The sequence below is a fragment of the Taeniopygia guttata genome, chromosome 7 (assembly GCF_048771995.1).
Source record: "Taeniopygia guttata chromosome 7, bTaeGut7.mat, whole genome shotgun sequence".
NCBI lineage: Eukaryota > Metazoa > Chordata > Aves > Passeriformes > Estrildidae > Taeniopygia > Taeniopygia guttata.
The window spans coordinates 13,298,432-13,320,593 of NC_133032.1; the positions used below are offsets into that span (position 1 = coordinate 13,298,432).

At 38.2% G+C, this 22,162-nt stretch overlaps 1 long non-coding RNA gene across 5 annotated transcripts in view; it reads right to left on the reverse strand.

The window, feature by feature from the left end:
* The window catches only part of LOC115495950 (uncharacterized), a 67,519-nt gene that overhangs the window by 26,196 nt on the left and 19,161 nt on the right, over positions 1-22,162 (reverse strand). For 4 of the 5 annotated variants that reach the window (XR_012056974.1, XR_012056973.1, XR_012056972.1 and 1 more), the window contains exons 4-5: positions 19,252-19,373; positions 17,429-17,619 (exon numbers count right to left, since the gene is read on the reverse strand). This is a non-coding gene — a long non-coding RNA (uncharacterized lncRNA). Of the gene's footprint in view, positions 1-8,272; positions 8,381-17,428; positions 17,620-19,251; positions 19,374-22,162 lie in introns of all 5 variants that reach the window. The other variant, XR_012056971.1, reaches the window with a different exon arrangement.

Below are 22,162 nucleotides of genomic sequence, written 5' to 3' on the forward strand. Positions count from 1 at the left end.
AAGGTGTTCTTTTGATGTTTGCCTTTAGGAACCTTAAACTTTGGATCCTTCTATTATTTTGTCCAACAAGTCAAGGCATTGCTGTCAAGGGAGATGTTATTGTGGAAATGACAGAATATGTTCAAGGGCAGTGAATAAGTTCCCTTTAAATAAAAGCACACATTATGTCCAAGAACAGTCAAAAGGGTTAAAATACAATCTTTCCAGATAAGTTTCTAGCCATATGAGGCTCAAAAAGTCAAAAGATTTGAAAGCTATTAGTACTTCTGTAGATCATCCTCTTCCAGACACTCTTTTTTCTCTCTCTCTCTTTTTTTTTTTTTTTTTTCTCCTTTAACTGACAGGTTGCAGTTAAAAATTAAAGTAAAAAGAGACCCTCTCTTTCCTACATACTTTTAATGGAACTCAAGCCAAAATAAGTCAGACTAAATTATGGGAGTAAATGACCTCCTGGGAAGTATAATACCAAATTCTGAAGAACTGTAAAGAGTTTCCTTTGATCTTTTTAGCTTCGCAGCCTGAAATTCAAAATCTGTATTTAATTTTAGATTGCATATGCCAGCTTTTAAGTTTCCTTTCTAACATGATATATCATTTTAAATGATAGGACACCTTTAACTTGTATTTCTTGAAAATGCTGACTATCCTTTCTTTATTCTTTTACACTATAAAAACAGATATAAATATTACTAATTGCAAAAATAATTTGAGGTTGGGTGCTATAATGGAGAAACCATTGACCTTCACTTAAGAGACTGTGCCTTCAAGCTCAACCTGAATTTCTAAGTGAAATGACTTTGATCTGAGACACAAGTAACTTCAGTTCAATGCCCTACAGGATATAGATCTAGAAAAAAGGACAAGCTGAGCACTTAACTATATACTCGTGTTACAATTTAGGAGCTAGACAAAGGATGCTACCTTTCAAATGTGGCAGAATAGGTCTATTTCTTTCTATGGCCACACAGTCGCATTGCAAGAAGTGTATTCCTAAACCAGAAATCTCAGAAGGCACAATAAGCTGTATTAGCTCTTGGCTGGAGAATTTTCTGACCTCTGCACTTGAGCACAGACTTTAGATATAGGTAGCTGGAATAATCTCCCTCTTGAGTCCAGAAGAGAGCCACAAAATTCTTTATGACTTATGCATTATGAAAGAAGCCACCTTTTTGAGGAAAAGTAAGTTGTATCAGGTTGGCTGGAAACAACATGAAAGAACAGCTGCTAAGCATTGGGCTTACACGGGCAAAGCTCTAGGAAACATGCTTACACAAAGTGCTTTGTTATGTGTCTGTCTCATGATCAGCCAAACAAAGATATAAGTACAGTCCAGAATTTTGAAATATAATAGCATTCTGAATTGAATCCTGGGGGAATAATTTGTAATGCATATTTTATCTGCTGAATTTAGTTTCTCCTACTAACAAAATATCCATAAACTAATCATGGTTGCCTTACACATTATTTTTAAGTGAAGCGACTGATAAAAGTTCTCTCCAAATATTTGGAGCTATTTGAGCTATATAAAGATAGTTCTGACTGACTGGCTAATTTAAGTGGTTTTATTTCACTTTCCTGATTACGGAAACCAACCAGTCAACCAAGACACCTGTGCCCCAGAGCATTTCCAATATGGAAATACCTGGCATGAGTACACAAACACAACTAAAAGCTCTGCATTTTTCTGCTGTTTTGAAAGGGTGGTGTCTTTTTGACTGTGTAAAAGAAATGGTCTTGAAGCAAGAGGCTGAACTTTCTGGGGTCAATCACTGCAGAATTTAATCCAACCCTTGCTTCTTATCACAGCCCACCCCAGAGAGCAGTTACTGCTACCTTCCTTCTTCCTAGTGAATTGCTGACAAATCACCTGGCTGGTCTATGGAAAATAGAAGAAATCAAATATATACAAAATAATTTTGAAATTGTATAACCTCAGAGAAAAATAGAAATGGCAACAGAACAATGGACTTAGTCAATGTAAAATTGGGTTGTGCATAAGCCCTTTCGCTCACTGACAAGGTAAAACAGATTGACATGCTTTGAGGCTGTAGTTGCTGATAAGAAATGCCCTTTGTAAGCCTTTTACTCACAGCCAAAGTGAAGCAATTAAAATATTTAGAAGTAGCCTTCTTCTCCCCATCCAACATGAGGCTCATCTGGGCTTTCTTAACAGTAATCCTACATGCCACATTTCTGGAGAGACAGACCAGAACCAGCACAATCCTGGAAAACCTCAAGCTGAAGGAGTACAGCTAATAAGTGTGGTATCCCTCTGTGCTATTGCTGGCTGCCCAACAGGTTCAGAAAGGAACATAGTTGCTTTTGGTTTAGCTGTTTTCATAGATTTAAGTGTTTTTGTTCATTTCTGGTCACCTTATTTTCTTAAAATTATAACAATAGAAACAAGCTTTATGGAAGAATTAAGAAGATATCGGAAAACAATATTTCCAATTCAAAACTAACTATTCTCAAAGGCCAGGCTTGTTTAGTGGCAATAATCACTTGAATCCTTCTAGACTATCAACAAAGTTTAAACAGTCTCAAAGTTTGGGATATTCGGGTCTCAGTTTTACCTTACCTTGCCTCTGAAATGAATACCAAAATGTGTTAATTTAAGATTCCTTATTTCTGCAGATGCAATATTAGTCATCATTTACATAAAACTTAATATTTATTCCAGCAGAAGCCAATTTATGATTGTTAATATTCTATCCATGACTATAAATGTTCTTCCTAAAAAGCAAACAAAATGTCTGATTTTTACAGGAGAAATGCAAAAAAGAACCCCAGAACCAAGGCTGGTGAAGCAGTTGGTTAATTATTAAAGTTACATATTTTTGTCTATTAATCCTCTGTATGAAAGTTTCACTCCCATGTAAAAAAGGGCACAAATTCATTTTAACTGCAAAAGTACATCTGTCCAGCATTCCTGCACATAACCATTTGCATGAGCTTGAAGGCAATTATTATGACCAGATAACCAAAAAAAAAAAAAAAACAAAAAAAAAAACCTGAGCTGGAGATCGGAAAAGATTCCCAGTGAAAACAATGGTGGTGATTTACACATTGAGAAACAAAAGCATTCCAGAACTTGTAGCAGTTCTTAAATGAAAGTAGAGGAGATGATAGAGAAAATCACCTTTACATTGCTCAAAAAAAGCCTGCTGCTGAAAGAAAGGTAAAGAGATATTACATATGTATAAACATACATATAAATATTAGCAAATCAACATATATGACAGTATCACATATCAGTTCCCTACAGCATATACAATTGGTATATACCTGGTACTCAGGTGTAGCCTTTTCTCCCAGAGCCGTCAAGCTCCAAAACTGACAGAAAGATCAAGATTTTTCATATTTTTTCATATTCATATTCTTAAATAAATAGCCATTGTGTTTTTAACAGCAATAGGAAAACAAGAGCAATAATGTTCTGCCCTACAGGTGAATTAATGTATTATCTAAAATATTTGCTTCATTATTTTTACACATTATTCACGTAATTATTTCACATAATTATTTTTTGAGCTGTAAAGTGTTTTTGGCAAATTGGTAAGTGACAATTCCACAGAGCTACACAATTTTAGGATCTTAGTGGCAACAAAGTACCACTATTTAACCACTATTTCACTCTCAACTATTTCTTCTACATTCCTCTAGTATTTTAAATTAAAGATTGGTAAATTCCTTCACCAAGAAGCATGTAGAATTTTACAGTTACATAAGCTGATGGAGTGTCAGTCCATGACATTTTCATTATTCTATTCGTTTCTGACCTTGTTCTTGGCTACCTGTATGTAAATTAGGAGAAACTTTTCGGGTTGTCTTGGTTCTCCTCAGTGTGTGACTGCATGTGTTTGTACACACACTGGAATGATGGGGCTCCTGCCTTGGTTGTAAGAGCTCTTAGGTGCTAAGGAAATGCAAATACTAGAAAAAAATCAGATTTAGTTTATGTCCTCGTATATGTGAGTGTCTAATTAGTATTCAAGAGGCATTACTCGCAGCTGGATGCAGGAATATATATTGTATGCCAAGTTTGTGATTCATACTGACTAATACAACATAAGTGATAGACTTATTTATTTATTTGCATGTAATTTAAAAGAAAGAGTTGTGATCATACTTCTTCAAGATTACATCAGACTGTTGTCCCAGAAAAAACCCAAACAGGTGTTTGTTGAAATGAGTTAAAAGATAGAATTTGATAAGTTGGAGGGCCATTCTCTCCTTGGGCAGCGAATGAATGTCCCATTACCATTAAGTGGTGTTAGATGTGCATATTCAGGGAAGAATATCAGTGATTAATAAGGACCCACGTTTTCCAGTGTGCTGAACTCTTAAGTTAGGAAGACCAGTGAGATCTGCCTAGTTTGGCTCAACTGTACCTTAAATGAATATATGTTTTGTAGCAGATCTTTAAATAAACCAAATGGATTTGGTGATCATTTCAAAGCCAGCCCAGTGTTAACTTTTGACATACAGCAATGTAGCTAAGTATGCTCAAAAGTAGGAAAGGTATTTATTTCAGTGCTAGCAAATAGTGGTGGTTGGTCTGTCTGGAGATCCAAATTAGGCCATTTTAGTACTCAAAAGCACCGTGGATTTTTCCCCTCTGCTGGTTAATGATCTTAACTAGTCATTTGTTCCTAAGAAAAGAAGGAAAAGGATGTGTCTTAGGCTCATAGTAACTTCAATTAGTTGTTAGCAAAAGATTTTATCCTGGTAGCAAAACCAGAAAAAAAATCTTTTAAATTAATTTGAAGATGCCTACATTTAGAGAATGGCATTGCTTTAACAGGGCTATGCAAATGAGTCCAATTTAGCATCTTGTATTCAGCTGGAAACCATTGCTAAATGATCGGGATAGCCAGTCACAGATATTAAAATGAATTATATCTAATCTGAATTTTAGTCACGCTACATTAACTAATAGAAAGTTATTAACATTTCAAGAGAAAAAAAGCTTTTGCCTGCAAAATTAACAGTGGCTGAGATGTGACCTGTGAGCCATGCAGCCTGATCACTGTAATGACAGTGTAATGGCATATTTACATTAAAATCTCTGCAGCTAATATGTGATTCAGAATTGGACGTTAAGTCGAGGATTATTTAGTCTGGCCTGTTGGCCTTTCTCTAAGTAGTTTTTTTTTACTTCAATACAAATCTGAAACTTTTCATTTCATGACTATTTATGTGACTAGTTTCTATGGCTATGTCTCTCCATCTTTACATCAGCTGCTTCATGTGGCCAGCTTACTCTTTAATTTTTCCCTTCCTTTTCCCAATATATTTATTGTTTGCTGCGGGCATGTACAACTTCAAGAAACCCACATTAGTTGCAAGCAAGTCAGGAAAAGGAAAATGTTTTTCTACTTCATTTTTACTGCTAATTTGCTTCAAATGACAGTGTGTTTTCATGTTTTAATTCCTATACTTAAAAAATATACAGCACCCTGGAAAAAATGGATAATTCAAAGCCATCTTTATCTGGATAGAAGAAAATGTGTAATTATAAAGCTCTTCTTATCCTTGGCAGGAATTGACAACCTGCTGCAATTTCTCCTGCTACCAGTTAATTCTACCAAAGCAAAGGCTTGAAATTTATGTGGCAACATCTATATAATTTGTGAAATTTGTGGAATACTTCAATATATGAAATTGTTTGGTTTGTTATTTAAAAGACACAGCAACATTTTGAAAATTGAGAAGATTAAATGAAATTAAGAAGCTGAGTGGATAAAAATATCACTTTCATTTTATAATTACTGTATTATTCAGATAAGTCCAGTTTAAAAATGGGCTTGAGTGGGCTTGTTTTGGTTAGTTGTACAAATACAGGACATTTTCAAAAAGGCTCAGATTCCTGATAGACCTTCAATGCTGAGAAAAAAGCTGAATACAGTTTATTAATGCACCTCCTTTTTGTAAATTCAACATTTGATATAGTTTTGCATTGAATATTTGGTTTTATGCCATTTTCTATGAATCTATATACAGATATTAATTTACTGTGGAAGATACTTTCTTTATGCAATGAAATTTTAAATAAAATGTGAAAGTAAAAGCAATAAATAATGACTGAAAGCATATACCTTATATATTTCAGACCCATGTATGTATTTGCATACAACAACAGGCCAGTATAGAATTACACAAATTTTATCTAAAATAAGGAATACAGTTTTGCCGTAATTAGGTCTTCAACGTGGCTGGTATTTCTACATATTTTGCACTTGATATTCTTTAAACTTTAAAAGAACAAGAAGAGCCTCTTGTGACTCAACTTTTTCACTGGTTTACAAAAGGTGTATGTTATGCTTCCTCTTCAACCTAGACATATGTCAGCCACATAACAGTGATATAAATGCCATCTCACCTCCATTCACCAATTAGAAAAAGAGAATTAATACAGAGACACTAGTTTGACTGACAAGTATCTGTGCAGATAGAAGTCACTAAACAGATTTGTGATAAACACAGGTGCTCAGTTTACTCCAAATGTAGAGCTTCATCCTGCTTCTGAAATCTTTACTGTGATGTATTCATAGTAAATGTTCATTAAAGAAATAACTAGAAATTTGATGTAACACAGCAGTAATCTTAACTTCATTTGCTATTTCTGAATCATCTCCTAATGCTTGAGTTTTCTGTTCAAAATGCACAGACAATACTGAGCTCACAGCCAAGATGCCTCCTCTGTGGTGCCAAGTGTACCACAAGTGCTGTAGAGCCCTGGTGGGGAGATTCTGATGGCAGTGGGACCAAAGCTATTTCCTTGATCTTACGGGGCAGCCACTGAGACCCTTCAAAGGCATCTTTATTTTCCTCTTCTCATACTTTGGATGTAGCAAAGTACATGAGAAAGCTGTACCTATATGCAGGAGTTTCTGCTCCCTTTTTTAAGCAGATCCTAATGCTGAAAATTAGATGAGCCCTCTAAAAATAATACCAGGATATTAATCTTTGCTATAGCTACAGGATTCAGTTGTCCCTTTTGCCTAAAACCCAGCATGAAAGCCACCAGCCCCATGCCACTCAACCCACTAGGGATTTGAAATTTTCTCTTATTATTGCATTTTGTTTTAAAAATTGTATTCTCTAGTTTACTTTGGGTTTTTTTTTATTTGCTGATTTCCTGTAACAATTGCTGTAATTAATATTACAAATCTGAACATTTGCTGTGCAAGAGCCATGACCACTTTTTACACCACCTCTTGGCATAGCAGTCATATATAATTAAATGGTAAATAATAATGTGCCCAGGTGCTTTCCTTATCCTACATAAATCCTACAATTCAGTCTTCTCTTGGTTGATCTCTAATTCTAATTTTAGTGCTGGAAGTCAAGGGCTAGGCAAGGATTGCCTAGATTGCTTGAGACACATAATAGGGAGGCTTTTCTCCTAAATCATGCAGCTCAGCAGATGCAAGTATCATAAGCAAATAAAAATAATTAACAATTTAAATAGTAAAAAATGCCTTATGACCACTGTGGACTTATGGAAAATAGAGGGAAACACTGATGAAAGAACTTGAAACTAAATGTCAGCAAGCTACCCACTTAACAAATAGCATCCTATTTCCTTCTTTGCTTTTTATACTGTCACTGTAGCCATATAAGGCACAGCTTCTGCCCTCAAGTTATTACAATTTCTGTAGAAAACAGGAGAATTCAAGTAAGTAAATAGACAGCTAAAAATATTTGGGGAAAAAACCAGACTCTTATGCATGTTCTGCTCATCCCAGAATCATTGCTGGGTTCTCCTCTTTCCTAGTCAGATATAGAAGAAGAATCAGAGAACTTGCAAGCAAAATAAGGACTGGCATCATTTGTTTCTGGGCCTCAGTGAGGAAACATCCATTAAAGCCAAGAGTTTGACCCCATAGAGCCAGAGGAGGTAAGGGAGATGAATGAGCCATAAAGTCATCACTGCCACCTCTGAAAGACTCAGCTGTGAAGGGTCCACAGAAACTGCCCAAGCCACCAGGAACCATGTCCAACAAGCTGAAGACTTAAAAGGTAAAATCTCAACAGACAGATTAAAATATGTACCAGAAGATGGAAAAGACAGGAAAGACAATGTAAAAATTTATTTGCAGTCCTAAAGTGTCCTGCCATGTTTCCAAAGAGGAAAGCCTTATGCTGAAACCTGAGTATGAGTTCCAAAAAAAACCAACCCAAACCATTGATTATAAAAACAAAGCACATCCATGGTTTTCTCCCTGCAGTGCTCACTCTCCAAAATCATTACATCAATGCTCATTACCTCTAAAATCTCTTTCTTCAAGCCAAACTTCCGAGGACAAATTCTCACAACAGTCTCTGATGCAGCATCTGGGTCATTCATCGTTTCCCCTCTGCCCATACAAAGCATCTGTAAGCCATAGGTATATCAAGGTCTTGGTTATTCAATAAACACAGCCAGTTCTTTTAATTAGTTTTTCCTTCTGAACAGCACATGGAAGTGGCCAAAATTCACTTAGGACATGCTGTGTGGTTGAATGTTAAAATCAGCACAATTGCTGCTACTGGTAAGTAACATAGAGATTCCAGTGGTCTGTTGGCATAATCATCATACACCTGGCTCAAAATACCTGTGACTTGGAAGCACAAAATGAAAAATTAGATTAGAATTCCTCCCCTAATTCTGAAATAAATTTCTGTAACCACTACACAGTACAATTTAGATAAGCACTTGCAAATTGTATTGACCAACTATGTATCTCATATCACGCTTATTTTTTCTAGCATTAAATTTAGGCCATTCCTAGTGTTACTGGACAGACAACGTCAGCAAATACAAACTTTTGAGCTTAAAGTTTCTTTTAAAATACAATTTGACTTTGACCTTTACAAGGACACTTCATGTAAAACTAACTCACTTACAAACATTTCTGTTCTAAAATGTTAATGCACTACAAGGTTAACTGCTTTTATTAATCCATTAAACAAGAACTGCATGCCCTTTCTTATATTAACCATTATTTACTTATTTCATTCTTATGTCCAAAGTCCAAAAGCTCTTATCTTTGTTACAAAAACTAACAAAGAGTTAGCTAGATCTTACAAAACTTCAACTGGTTTCTATTTGTGTGCCTTCATTAGTACTAAAAGTCTTGGCATAAAAAAACCCAATGTGGCAAGCAGGGTGGTCAGCAATTCTTTGAGATCACTTGCTGGAGCAGTGCAAGTCAAAGAAGCAAACATATATCTTTTTTTTTAGTTAAAAAAAAATATTTCTTTTTTTTCCCTTGCCTGTGATTTGAGAAGAAGAGAGGAGATTTTTATGTGCATATGTAGCAATGGCAAGCAGCTGTAAAAACCTCCCACCCTAAAGATTGATGAATATGTTTCATTAACACCAGCACATCTGAAAGACATTTGGCACTTTGGAAAACCAACTATGGTTCTTAAAATGCCCCAGATGAAATGCCTCATAATATGATTATTAATGGCCATAATAGGAGCCTCGGGTGCCTTCTCTATTTAAAAAGTTATAAAACCTTAACTTTTGATTATACCTGACCCCAGTCTAAATGTTTATTTTGCTAGGAAATCTGGAACTATACTTGCATGAAGAGTTGTGAGAACTGCACCAGCAAGATTTAAAAAGCCTTTCTGAAATCCACCATTTATATTCTTTTTTCTGTTTATGGCATTAATGACTCACCACATCCTTTGAATATTAAACAACAGAAACCCACAAAGCAAATACTTTGTGGCCATCTCATGCCTACTCATTGAATGGCTGTTAAGAATGAGCACATCTATGAGGTTCAACATCTGTTTTTGAGTGTAGTGCAAAGAAATTCAGAATCTGAACCAAGTGGGCATCTGTTTTCTACATTTTCTGAGTGCTTCTAAATCTGAGGCAGCCCTGGATGGAGCTGTTCTACGTGTTCTAATAAGGAAGAGTTCTACGTGTACCAGTGGTCTGGGTGGAGAGCCCTACGGGATGCTTGTCTCACACCCCTGCAGAAAAGACTGTCCTCCACTAATACACGTGGTAGCAACTGAGGACAGCCAGGCAGACTCAGGTAAGCTCAAAGGCTTTTGTCCATTCAGAATGAAAAGTACATTGTACTTGACAATAAACCTGCCATTTGAAACCTCAGGGGTTTTAGTCCTATAAATAATAGAGTTCAGAGAAGAAGGGTTTGCGAGTCTGCACTGCACTGCCCAGAATTCAGATTTATGTAATGCACTCATAGGGACGTGGTGCTGAAATGCATGCAAGTGTTAGGGCATTTGAGATTCAAAGCCAATATTACCCAAAAATATGCAATGCAACACTAATGTTTCTCTCTGTTATGCTGCTTTCCCCAGCTGCTGTGAGAACATCCATCACTCAATGGCAGGTCAGAGCTACCCAGTCGACTGCATGCACTAGTACAGCTTTTTGTTTTCTGTTGAAGATGCTGTTAACTAGCATGATGTCAACACCAGAGGAAACTATGTAAAATGAACCAGAGAAGGTGCACATTACTAAGGACACTCAAACAGTTTTTACTCATTAGGGCTGATAGCAACTTCTTTGTATATACCAGCCTACATATCTTGGGAAAATTAGAAAAGTCGGGTTACTAACTCTGCTGTATTGAACAAGCATTTGAAAAGATTGGTTTATAAAATATATAGAAAGAGCTATGGTTTAGAAATGTAATAACAAAGGGTATGAAACTTCAATTATTCTTCTTTGATCATCAAGAGAAAAGTTGCAGCAGTTCTACTGTAAAATGAATTAGTCCCTCAAATGCTTTCAGGCATCAAAATAATTCCTACTGTTTTAGGATGTGAAAAATAGTTTTGAAAAATTCAGCAGTATAGAAAAAGAATCTGTTAAGCACATTAAAGGCTGTCTTTTTCTGTACGTGCATTCGGGAAATAGGGAGCATTTCTTTAGCTCCCTATTGCACTTTAAAAATGCAGAATACTGAAATGGCAAGCATGAAGCTAACTGTCCGGACATGCAGTTTCCCTGTGGGGAGATTATCACATGCAGCTGTGCTGCCTTATTCATTGCTTGCAGCTCTTCCAATCAGATAACCTTAACAAACATGGTGCTATCAATTGCCAGATGTGGTACATGCTATGCAGCATCCAGTTTTTGACAGACTAAATTGAACAGACAATTCTTCTCTTTATGTAATCAACCATCAGTCACACTATGAGATTCACAAGGAGTATCTGGAAGTGCTGTCAAGTGCCAATTAGTGATGTTGCTAACCCAAAAGGTAAAGAAGATTGTAGAAGAAGCAGTCCAGTATAATTCTCCACTCCAGTGTCCTTAAAGTGGGCTATCATTTATGAATGTACTCCTATAGATGAAAGAGAAATGGGAGGTCAGTGGTTCCTGTGTTCAACAATCTTCTGCAATCTTGTCATAATGAATTGTAAATAGTATCACTATCAACCTCCTCTTCCTGCACTGGAAACCAGTGCAAATGGCTCTGCAGAGCCAAACACTGATAATGCTGCTCCTCAGGACACAAAGCTGAAGGCTGCCCTCTGTCCTCTGCCTGTCATGCTGTGTGTGCCTCTGCATGGCTGGGGCTCACCCCTTCTGCCTTGCCACATCCCCCCACTCTCCCATGGTTTTGGGGTACGTTCACACCATGGATATGCAGGCCTGAAATCCTGAGCTGTTTATCGTTTGAAGACAATCTGAAGATTGATGAACAATCAATGGAAACGTCTTCCTCCCTCTCAGAGCAATTCTCAGCACAATCTGGCAAAATGTCATTACCACCTAATATGGTTTTATCATGAGGTGTTCCTGCTTTCAGAACAGCAAATGATTTTTACAAGGTCAGAAGCAGAACATCAGGCCTGGTGTTGGCCATCTTGAACTGCATAATGAAGACACGTTCTTCAAAAGGCAGCATTATTCTGGTGCACAGAGAATACCTGACAAGCTTGGATTTGAAGTGACCAGCCTATGTGCATCCTTTCCTTTTAAGGGTTACAGTATCCAGAAGTCAGTGTAGATACAATGCATTATTAATTAGCATATACAAATCCTATTTATATTAAAAAAAGCTTGCTTAGTGAAGGAGACATAATTCCTGTTATTACCATTCCAAATAGCAAAAAACAAATATTTTCTACAGAGCTAATAAAAAAACAAGATGAGAGCAACAAGCTTGGAATATATTTGTAGTCTACACACTTATTTTTTTATGTTGGGCCACTATTTTTCATTGTAAATTATATATGCTAACAGAATTTTTCTGAGCATGCCTATGTTCCTGAATGACAATGCTCTGAAAGAGCAGTGCTGAAGAGACTTATCATATGGATGTATAATATTTATACTACACAGCTATTGTATATGCAATTGCCTTGTGACTTCTTAAAATATATGTGCATGGAAAGCATTACTTCAGAGCTCCCTGGGTAAACATAAGTTGGTACAGAAAGCTCTACAGCATGAATCCCTGAAACAGTTTTTATCAAATCAGCAACACATATGTAGAGTCATGGTGCAGAGTCCAGTGAATCTGTGGCATCTCTCCACTACCACTGGTGCAAATACCACTAAAAAAAGATGTTATATAAACATTTTAAAAAGTTGAGCTAACTTTGATCTTTTTCATGTACTGGATTCTATAGGAATGCAATGAAGAAGTCTTGTCAATGCAGAAAAGACCAGATCAAGCTGGCAAATCATCTCCCTGCATCATAATTTAGCAAAAAAGTAGACCTATTCCCTGAAAGGTGCCAGACAATTAGAGGACAAGTCACAGCCACAAAGGTGTTCCTACCCAATGTGATCACTTTGTCAAGGAATGGAAACAATTTACAGTGTTTTCAGAACTGTAGTTCAGGTCAGTTCATTTTTATACTCTCCCATATGGTTCTGCTCCTTCTATTTCCAGAGTGAACCCTATTTACCTGGACGGGTATGGCAGAAAATATATTGTTTGCAGAGAAAGTGAGAGTCATCAATAAAGAAAACTTCTCAAGATAGGTATATTGAGTATGTGTATTGGCTTGATCTGACAAGGGAAGAAAATGGCAAACAACTTGTTTTCTCCTTGAGAGGCATCTGAGAGCAGAGAACCAGTCAGGTGCTGTATTGTGCCTTCCAGAGGCTCAGCAATAAAAGTACAGTTTGGGTGGAGAGAGCAAGTAAAAGTGGCTTCCAGCCACATTTTTTCTTTATGAATCTGAGCATGGCAAAAGACCAAACATCATTTGCACCAAGTTTTCACTTCCCCCAGGCATGTAAAGAGAAAAAAATCCTTTCAACCCTTCCATGCATAACTGGCATCATGGACCACGTCCAGTGGTCATAGCTCTGCTGTCGCCTAACATGAGAGCAGAAAGGACATACGTGATTAACAGCAAAATCTCTATGCCACACCACTTTTTATGTGTCTGAGCTTTACTCACCACAAATTAAGTGGTGACCCACCTTTCACAGTGGCTTTCACCCACTGAATCCCAGCAAAGCAATACTGCTCTTGTTCCTGAGCGCAGACTTCTTACCCAAAATACTATAGCTCCTACAGTCACCCTTGGAAAAATTCTTTCCATAGTAAAGTTCAGGAAGCCTAAACACATTATAATGATTGCTCCAGGTCTACACTGGATTAATAAAGAGCATCCAAAATGCTTAGGAAATGAGATGTTTTTTCCCTTAACAAATTGTTTGGTATGTTGTCCATACTGAAGTGACACTTTAGGTTGGAGTTTCCAGCTTTTGGAAGGCAGCCATGGAAGACAGAAACCATATGATGCCAGAGTGGATTTATACTCGTTTACTTACATGAGACTGGCACAAGCCTCCAAATATTAGCCTATGATTTTAACAAAAAAAAAAAAAAAAAAGGATCAAGACTTTGGGGTATTAGCAGAGCTTTCATTACTACCAGCTGCAATGGATTAATCTTAGGGAACTACAGTATTTAGTTAAAGATGGAAAAGAATAGTAGTTTAGCACCTCTTTCAGAAAAGGTGAACTTAAATGCAAAAGCAGAATGTCTTCTCTATGAAGCAGCACTGAAAAATACTTTTACATTCATGTGACATTGAGAAACAAATGACAAAGAATTTTCCATTAATAATTTAATTTGAGGGCCAAAGGGCCCTCAATAACATCATAAGCATATAACATGGAGACAAGTTTATCCCTGAGATAAGCAATCACTGTAGAGTTTCTTACAGCACGTTTAAATTTTACTCTATGGAATGCAAAATTAAAAAAAAAAAAAAACATAAATAACTGATAGGGACAGCTACCAACCCATTTCAGACCATCATGATTTTATGCTGAACACTAGAAGTGCAGAAAAATGAAGCTGTGGAACTGGAAAGTAGCATATTATCAGGAGGTTCTGAGCATCTCCATCTCCCATGTCTATAAAAGATGACACAGAAACAACACAGTCATCATCTGGCAGGATCATTACAGCATTAAAATTCAGTCCTGGTGTCTAAAACAATACATTAAACAATGTGATTTCTGAGGAAAATTTAGGTATCCAAGTTGAAGAGGCAGATTAATTTTGTGGTATATTCTTACTACTGGAAACAAGGATTTTTGTCGGAAAGTATGTGGAGTTGAGGTGATGTACAAATCTGCTAGTGAGTTATGAAGAGAGACTAATAATCCAAAATCATGTTTCCTACAGAACTAACCTGTGCACACAGAGCCTCCAGTTAGGCATTAAGATGTAACCCTCATTCACATGCAGCAAAACCCTCTGACTCATAGGTGCTTTGTTCCTTGAGGGCTGGACAACTGGATTACTCTTTATTTTTAAAGATGGATGGTGGTGATGCTGCTGCTCATCTTTTATAGCAGTGGTTAAAGCACTCACCCAGAAACTGGTGAGCTGACTACGGTTCAGTGACCTCCTCAGTGTGAGGGGGTTCAAATCTACAGCTCCAGCCTAGGCTCTGACAACCAAGTTAAGCCACAATTGCTGGAGATTTGGGGAACAAGGGCAAAGAAGGGAAAAGAGGGGGGCAGTCTGCTTCCTGCTGAAGCTGCATGTCTGTTCAGCAAAGAATGCAAGATTTATTGGGTCAGAAAGAAAGAGAAATGGAAAAAAAAAGGAGCTTTACTCTAGACTAAACGTGAAGGCTTCCTCTGGGAAATATTCATCCTCTTCAATGTTTTTAATGTTTTTAATTAATTTAGTTTTAAGCAAGATGTTACAGTGATGTCTTCAAATTTGTGAAATGGAAACACTTTTATACAATTATAAAATTGAATGAAAATTTCCATCTGCAGTAAATGCCTGATGAAAGGCACTGGTGGGATGCAGAGCCACATGCCACTCTGAGTGTCACACTGCCCAGCACAGTCACCCCCAGAGCTGCCCCATGTGCCTGGGGGGTGAGTGTGTGAGACATGTGGAGGTGGTCTTGGGCTGCAGCCACACCAGGCTCTCTGCTCTCTTCCTGCCAGCTGAAGGACACCTGGGATCCAGGATGCCCCAGGACTGAGGGCATGCAGCTACACCAGTACCAAGTGCTGGCCCTGGTTACTGAGACTCATCACTAAAGGGGAAGTTGTAGTAGCTACAATAGAAATCCAGCAGTGGGACATGGACAAAGGGAATGAAATTGTAGGTGGAGCACTAAAATCAGCAGCTTGCTGAAGGCAGTCTTGGCTGGGAAGAGGAGCTGGACTCCTTGGTGCAAGTCTCCTCGTACATTGCTGCCTCTGCAAGCTCAACAGAGGACAGCAACGGGGGGGGAAGATGTGTATACAAGAGAAAATCTGAAACAGACCAATTAAAGGATTGTCTAGTTTCTTAAAGCAGCATAAAGCCTAGTGAGACTGGTGTCTTGTACACTTTTTAGTGTATTTAAATACTGGGGTTTTTTTGCTTCCAGATCCATTCACAAGCCAGGTTACAACCATCACTGCCCTTAAAAGGACTTCCTAATTTCTCACTATTATTCAGTCAGGCACTTTAGTTAGTCACTATGTGGGGCAAAACATTTGGTGATGTCACAGGTTTACTGATTTTCTTTTTAATTCCACTTCTATTTTATTTAATCCTCAAGAGTTTGGAGAACAGGAGCTATGCAAAGAATTGTCTCTTTGTGAAAAGCTTACTTTGGTTGACTGTCAGTGAATTTGTAGCCACAGCAAAGGCTCTGATACACCAGGGAGAAAATCATGCTTTTACCTAATCTAACCAAACCAACCTTGGTCAGATTGATTCAGTTTCCAGCCTTGGCTCTGACCTCACCCTTACCCTCAATCCTGCCTCACTTTCACACTGAGTATTTTATACAGCTTCTATTTTCTCCCTGCATTGCTTCTACCAGCCCCCCCGCTGCCCCCCCCACCCCCACCCCCCCCAATTTCTATGTTCTACTCATCAACCATTGCTTTAGAATCTTCAGGCTGGATGGGCAGGCATGCAGTGCTGGCAGGTGGTGTAGCTGTTAGGCAGCCTTGTGTATCACAAGAGATCTAATGCTATCAAATTTCTTTTCCCCCAAAGACTAAAGAGAGCAAGCCTTTGTAAGCATGCAGGAGGGGGATGAAAACACTTTGTCTCCTGAGCAGCCAGCCTTTGTCATTTTACAAATGAAATCACTTTGGAAATTTAGAGAATTAATATCATAATGAAGACGGGAGTACCCATTAGGGTGGTCTAATGTTGCTCTGGAGATATATGATGGATGTCCAGTTGCTGTAAGCCCTTATTTGCAGAGAGTCACCTCTGTAGTTGCCATTATTAGGAAGATGTCTGAAGCAGAGGATCAGACACAACCATTGCAAGATGAGATAGTGTTTGACCGGTTTCCAGGGAACCGAAGGATACAGCCTTAGTTGTACCTGTCACTATGGCTCCCAGCTTTTTTCCCCCCTTAATGTCTTTTTTAGCTGTAGGAAGTTTCTCTTTAAAGATTCACTGCTTCTCTAATAGCACGAAAAAGCAGGAATAGGAACATAAAAAAATGTTACCTGGATTGCAAAGAAGCTTCCACTTATTGCAAAACAATTGGTATAGTTCATCATCAAAGGACTGCAATATGCTGCACTAGCCAGCTTTTGCAAATAAAGGTAACCACAAGATCTAACCTGTAGTATTACTTGTAGTAACTGGAAATATTCACCTGCTGTGTCCACTTCTGGAGATACCTCACGCACTGTCAGAGCAGTGATGCCATGATTGCCATTCCTGGAAATACAGCCTCAAGAAAGTAGTACTTCCTGGAATTATCTTAATGGGCAATTGAATCATCATTTCTAGCACTCCAGCATCTTTCCCAGAAGGACAGTTTTCCACAGGCAGTGATTCCAGTTAGAAACAAATGTGAATATCCAAATTTCAATTATTTTTTTCTTTCTGACTGGTTTGCAGAGAACAGAAGCTTTAAGCAGATGTTAAAAATAGGGAGAAAGGCACCTAGGACATGAGGCTGGAAGGTGTCCAGTATAGGGATTTACCTGCACTTCATTTTATAGTAGCTCTTCTACCCAGGTCATTTATTTTCTTCCAATTATCTGTGTTCCTTTAATAATTCTCTACTGGTCACTAACATTGCTGCTGTGTGGTGTTATTTCCAGGCAAGCCCAGGTGCTGGTGTAAGTTGTCATAGCTGCAATGTCTTCTATGAGGATTTACACCAGTGAAGTGCCTGTGTTTAAAGAAAATCAGGGTAAATTCAGTAATGTCTAGATTATTTTTTCAGCTATGGAGGTATGCAAGGCAGCATGTTGTTACTAACCTTTTCAAATAAATGTGACATGACGAGTCCACACTTTGCTCTATATATAATCAGTACTGATTTTGGGCAATAATCAGTGGTAAATAAATTGAGTGGTGTTGAAATACCCTTTGTGTGTGTTCTCATGAATTACTCATGAAACAGGGGTTACAAATTTCTGCCTCTGATACCTAATATTGGATATGTACTGTGTTTTTTTGTTTTGTTTTTTTTTAATATATGGAAATAGAACATGTTTGGATTTTTTTTTTTTTTACGTGTTGGGTTGTTTTGTTTTGGGATTTAGGAGTTTTCTACAAAATTCTATTTGTTTCCCCTAAATCTTCAGTTTAGTGGCCAAATTCACCTTGGTGGGAGCAAATGCAACTCTATCGATAGCACTGGAATTTTTTCTGCATATGTCAGCGACAAATTTGTCCCCATATTTATTGGAAATACCTGAGCTGCTGTGATATGATGTGGTAAATCATGCTGAGAGCAAATCAAACAGACAGGCTGTGGCTGCATCTCTATTTCATACAACTCAGGTCATAATGGACAGGACAATGCTGTAGTGTGAAATTCAGTGCTAAGGGAAATACATTCTTTCTAACCTTTTATGAAAATACTGCTCATCCTTTAAAGGACAATTTAGGCAATGCGACCACTGCTGGAACCAGTGCAGAAGCATTTAGAAGGCAAAGAGAAAACACCATTGCCCAAGAGGAGAACAAGTTGTCTGTAGATATTTCCACACTTTTTCTATTCCAAAATTCCCATCAACTGTTGCATACAGATTCCAGAAATAAAGCTTTTCAGTCTTACTACAGTAAATGAAAGCAATGCAACACGCCAGTCTTCAAGCCCAGTAAACTATAAATGTAATATCAGACAGAGAAGAGCAAATGAAAACAATCACATTAAACATAGCTCTTCAGTGCTTGGTGCTCAATAAGTGAGCAGCAGGCTTTCTCTGTCTAGCTTACAGAAAACAGGAGGTAGCAGTTTGCAAGGAGCAGCGTTTTAATGTGATTGGACTATAACAGACAATCTATTTACAGCATGCTCTGGGGAGCTTATAAACAAATGTTGAGTAATTTCAGCCAGCAGTAATTACCCTTGCAGCTGACAAGGATAGCATGATACTTTCTCCTTCACCTTCAGCCCAGTCCAGAAGGCACTGTACACAATGGCACTTCTAATTATTTCTGCATTTCTATGGCTAAACACCAAAGTGTGTTATTAGAGAACATTTTAGAAGCTTTTTAAAAGCTTGTTTATTGGGACAATTAAAAGTCATCACTATGACAGCAAATAAAAGGTTCCATTCCCAGGCACGCAGTTGCAGCTGGGGGTCTGCCTGCTTACCTTGTAAGCCTTGTCTACATGAGGCAAAATTTACAGCCACCCCTCACTGCTGCTAATACCAGTTCAATGGCACTGATGCTACCAAGGTGGGCAACCTTCGAGGGTACAGAGAATGGGGCTTTATAAATATCATAGTATCTAACCCTGATTAGGGAACATTGAATAAACATAGTAGTTAAAATGCTGTCCACTCACCTGTGCTCGAGCTCCCAACACAGTCAAACATAGTGGGGGTGAAGCCCTTGTAGCTGTAAGAAGATATTTTTGCAGAGTGCCTGTGGTGCAGTCAAAGCTCAGACAACATGGCATTTTGTCTTCTGTTGAAAGAAAATTAAAAGCATGTTCTAAGACATCCATTAGCACTTAACTACCGATGAAATGCAATGGCTTGGATTTTTTTTCCCAGGCACTGGGCACACAAATAGGTGAATTCTGAGCTGGAATCAGCTGCCACAGTTAGTCAGTAGGAAGGCAGGGGCAGAGGCAAAGAGAGACCTGGGCTATGCTGGGCGAAGGTCAGGGGACTGGGATGCATTCCTCCCACTGCTGGTGATTAGCCCCTTCCCCTACCCATGGCTATGTGAAGGCAAATCTAGATCTTCTAATTTCCCCAAATCATCAGTAACCTATGCAATACTTCAAAAGCCATCTCCCCACTGTTACAGAACACCCCAGACCATTCAGGTTACATTCACTGACATTTCAAATGCCCATTCTCCATGGCATAGTCATCTGGCTCCTCAGGCACTCATGGGCGCAGTCTGCCCAGAGCCCTTCTCTGTGCCCAAGCCTGCCCCTCCAGAACTGGCAGAAAGCACTGGTGAACTGCTGCTGTGATGAAAGGGTGCAGAGCCTGTCCAATCCTAAAATGTAGGTGCTTTTTGATCAGTGACTTACAGAGAGATAGATCTGTGCCAACAAAGGAAGGAAGGTCTTCAGCCTCAGGGAGATCCCAGGAGGTTATGCTGTCCTGAGCAATCTCTTATTTGGCCCAAAGCACTGCTTTTTCTCCCCAGTTATGTCCTATTTAGTACATGATTTTCTGTTCACACTGTGTGTTTTGCTGTGAAAACCACTACAGCTATTTCCAACAAGTATATTTTAAAATGTACAAACAGCTACTCATGGCGAATCATCATTGGAGTGATTGCTGTAGGCAGTGATAATTAACGAAATTATTGAGTCACGAGACTGTTCACCACAAGAACTTCTATTTAACATTGTAATGCAGTCATAAGAGCCAAACTACCCAAAAGCAATTGGGAGAGGCAGTGAACTGTGATGTGTGCTGGTTTGCAAACACCACTGCACAGTTTGGTGTTTGCTGGGCCCCCATCCGCCTCAATAAATTCAGTTCAGGTTCCTGCTATAGGAATTGACAGCAGATATCTAATCCCCAAAAGTGGATTATTTACATTTTTTTATATGTTACATTGCATTACATCCTGTCATGTTGCATCTCATCACAAGCAGATATAATATCGCATAACATGATGTGACATGATGACAGACATCAGAAATGGTTTTTGTTGTTTTGGGTTTTTTGGAGATTTTATACCTACTATCCAAAATATTTCTGAGTGATTTCTAGGAAGATGGAGTGGATAAGGTGAGTGTCTGGCTTACGTGTTTATCTGGCAGCTGCTGCACTATCTCTCCCAAGCATTGTTTAAAATGAGCCACCTTGTTTTGCAGCTTCATGAAACCTCAGCAATGCAATTTTACACGTATTTTGCAAATATCTTTAAAAGATTCATTAGGAGGGAAATCAGCAGAACACATGTTCAATAACAGCACAAACCGACAACAGCTGCTGCAAATTACCTTGTCTGAAAGGAACCCCCAGCAATGCATTGCAAACTTTAACAATGTACTCGAGCTGTTGATTGCTCGCGCTGCCGCTCGCCACTCATTTCTGAGACACAGTTGGTGGAGGAACATTAATTTGTCCTTGTTCTTGAGACTGGCAGGTGTCACTTTGCCCAGTGTGGGACATGAGTGACAGATATTTCGCAGCTGATGAAATGAGAATGCAGAAATTCAAGAGTGCCTCTGGGATTTCAGTGGTCATTTGTGGCCAGCGCAAGGGCAGGGCCCGCTGCCTGGCTGGCGCAGCACTGGCTGAAGCTGCTGTTGCTGCAGGCTGCCGCAGATCCACACCATTTTAAATAATATTGGTATTATGAAGCCCTTCCCACACACACACACACACACACACACACACACATGCACTTGAGGGTATTGTGTGTGCTTTGCTTCTTTCTAGGCTGCTACTAGCTGGGAGATTGTTCTAATTGTTTTTTGTTTTGGTTTGGGTTTTTTTTTCTTCTGTCCTGTGCTCAAGCCTTCTTGAAAAGGATTTTACCTGCATCTGCTATCTTTAATTCTTTGGATAACATAAATAGAATTTACTAAATGTGATACATAAGCTAACCTAGAGGTAACTGATTAAAAACAAGAGCAGCATTAAAAAATGAAATTAATAAAATCCTCCTGTGATACAGCGGTTAAGAAGAGAGTGGGTAGAATTATATCAATTGAAATGTTTCATTCATCTAATTAAAAAAAAAAACAGAAAAATGTTCAAATTCCAAGCACAAATGCACAAAGCTTGATGAAAATAAAAAAGATACAAGGAAATTAACAGCATTGCAGTGTTAAGGAATTAAGAATGAGATTTGTTGAATTTTAACACTATCCTGCAGTTCACCTTTATCTTTCCTTTAAGTGTTAGAGCATTTTCTTTGCAAGCAATATAGTGGACGGGATTACTAACACTGTCCTCCTCCTCCTTCCCCCAAGTCCCCCCCTCTCCAAAAAAAAAAAAGATTTAATTATAACTACAAGGAAAAGAAATTGTCCACTGTTGAAGCCTCTAGATATTTTCAACCTCAGTTTAAATAATGTTGGGGTTTTCTTCCATTCAGCAATTTTATGTGAAAAAAAAAGGGAAGGGATTAAAATACTGTGTATTTTCTATAATACTTTTTATACAAAAGAGTGCATACCAAAAAGAAAACAATTCTTTAAATTATATTAGCTTTTTATTTAAGCTACATATTATTTTAGAGGGAGTGATTTTTGAGTTTCAGGACTCATTTTGTTA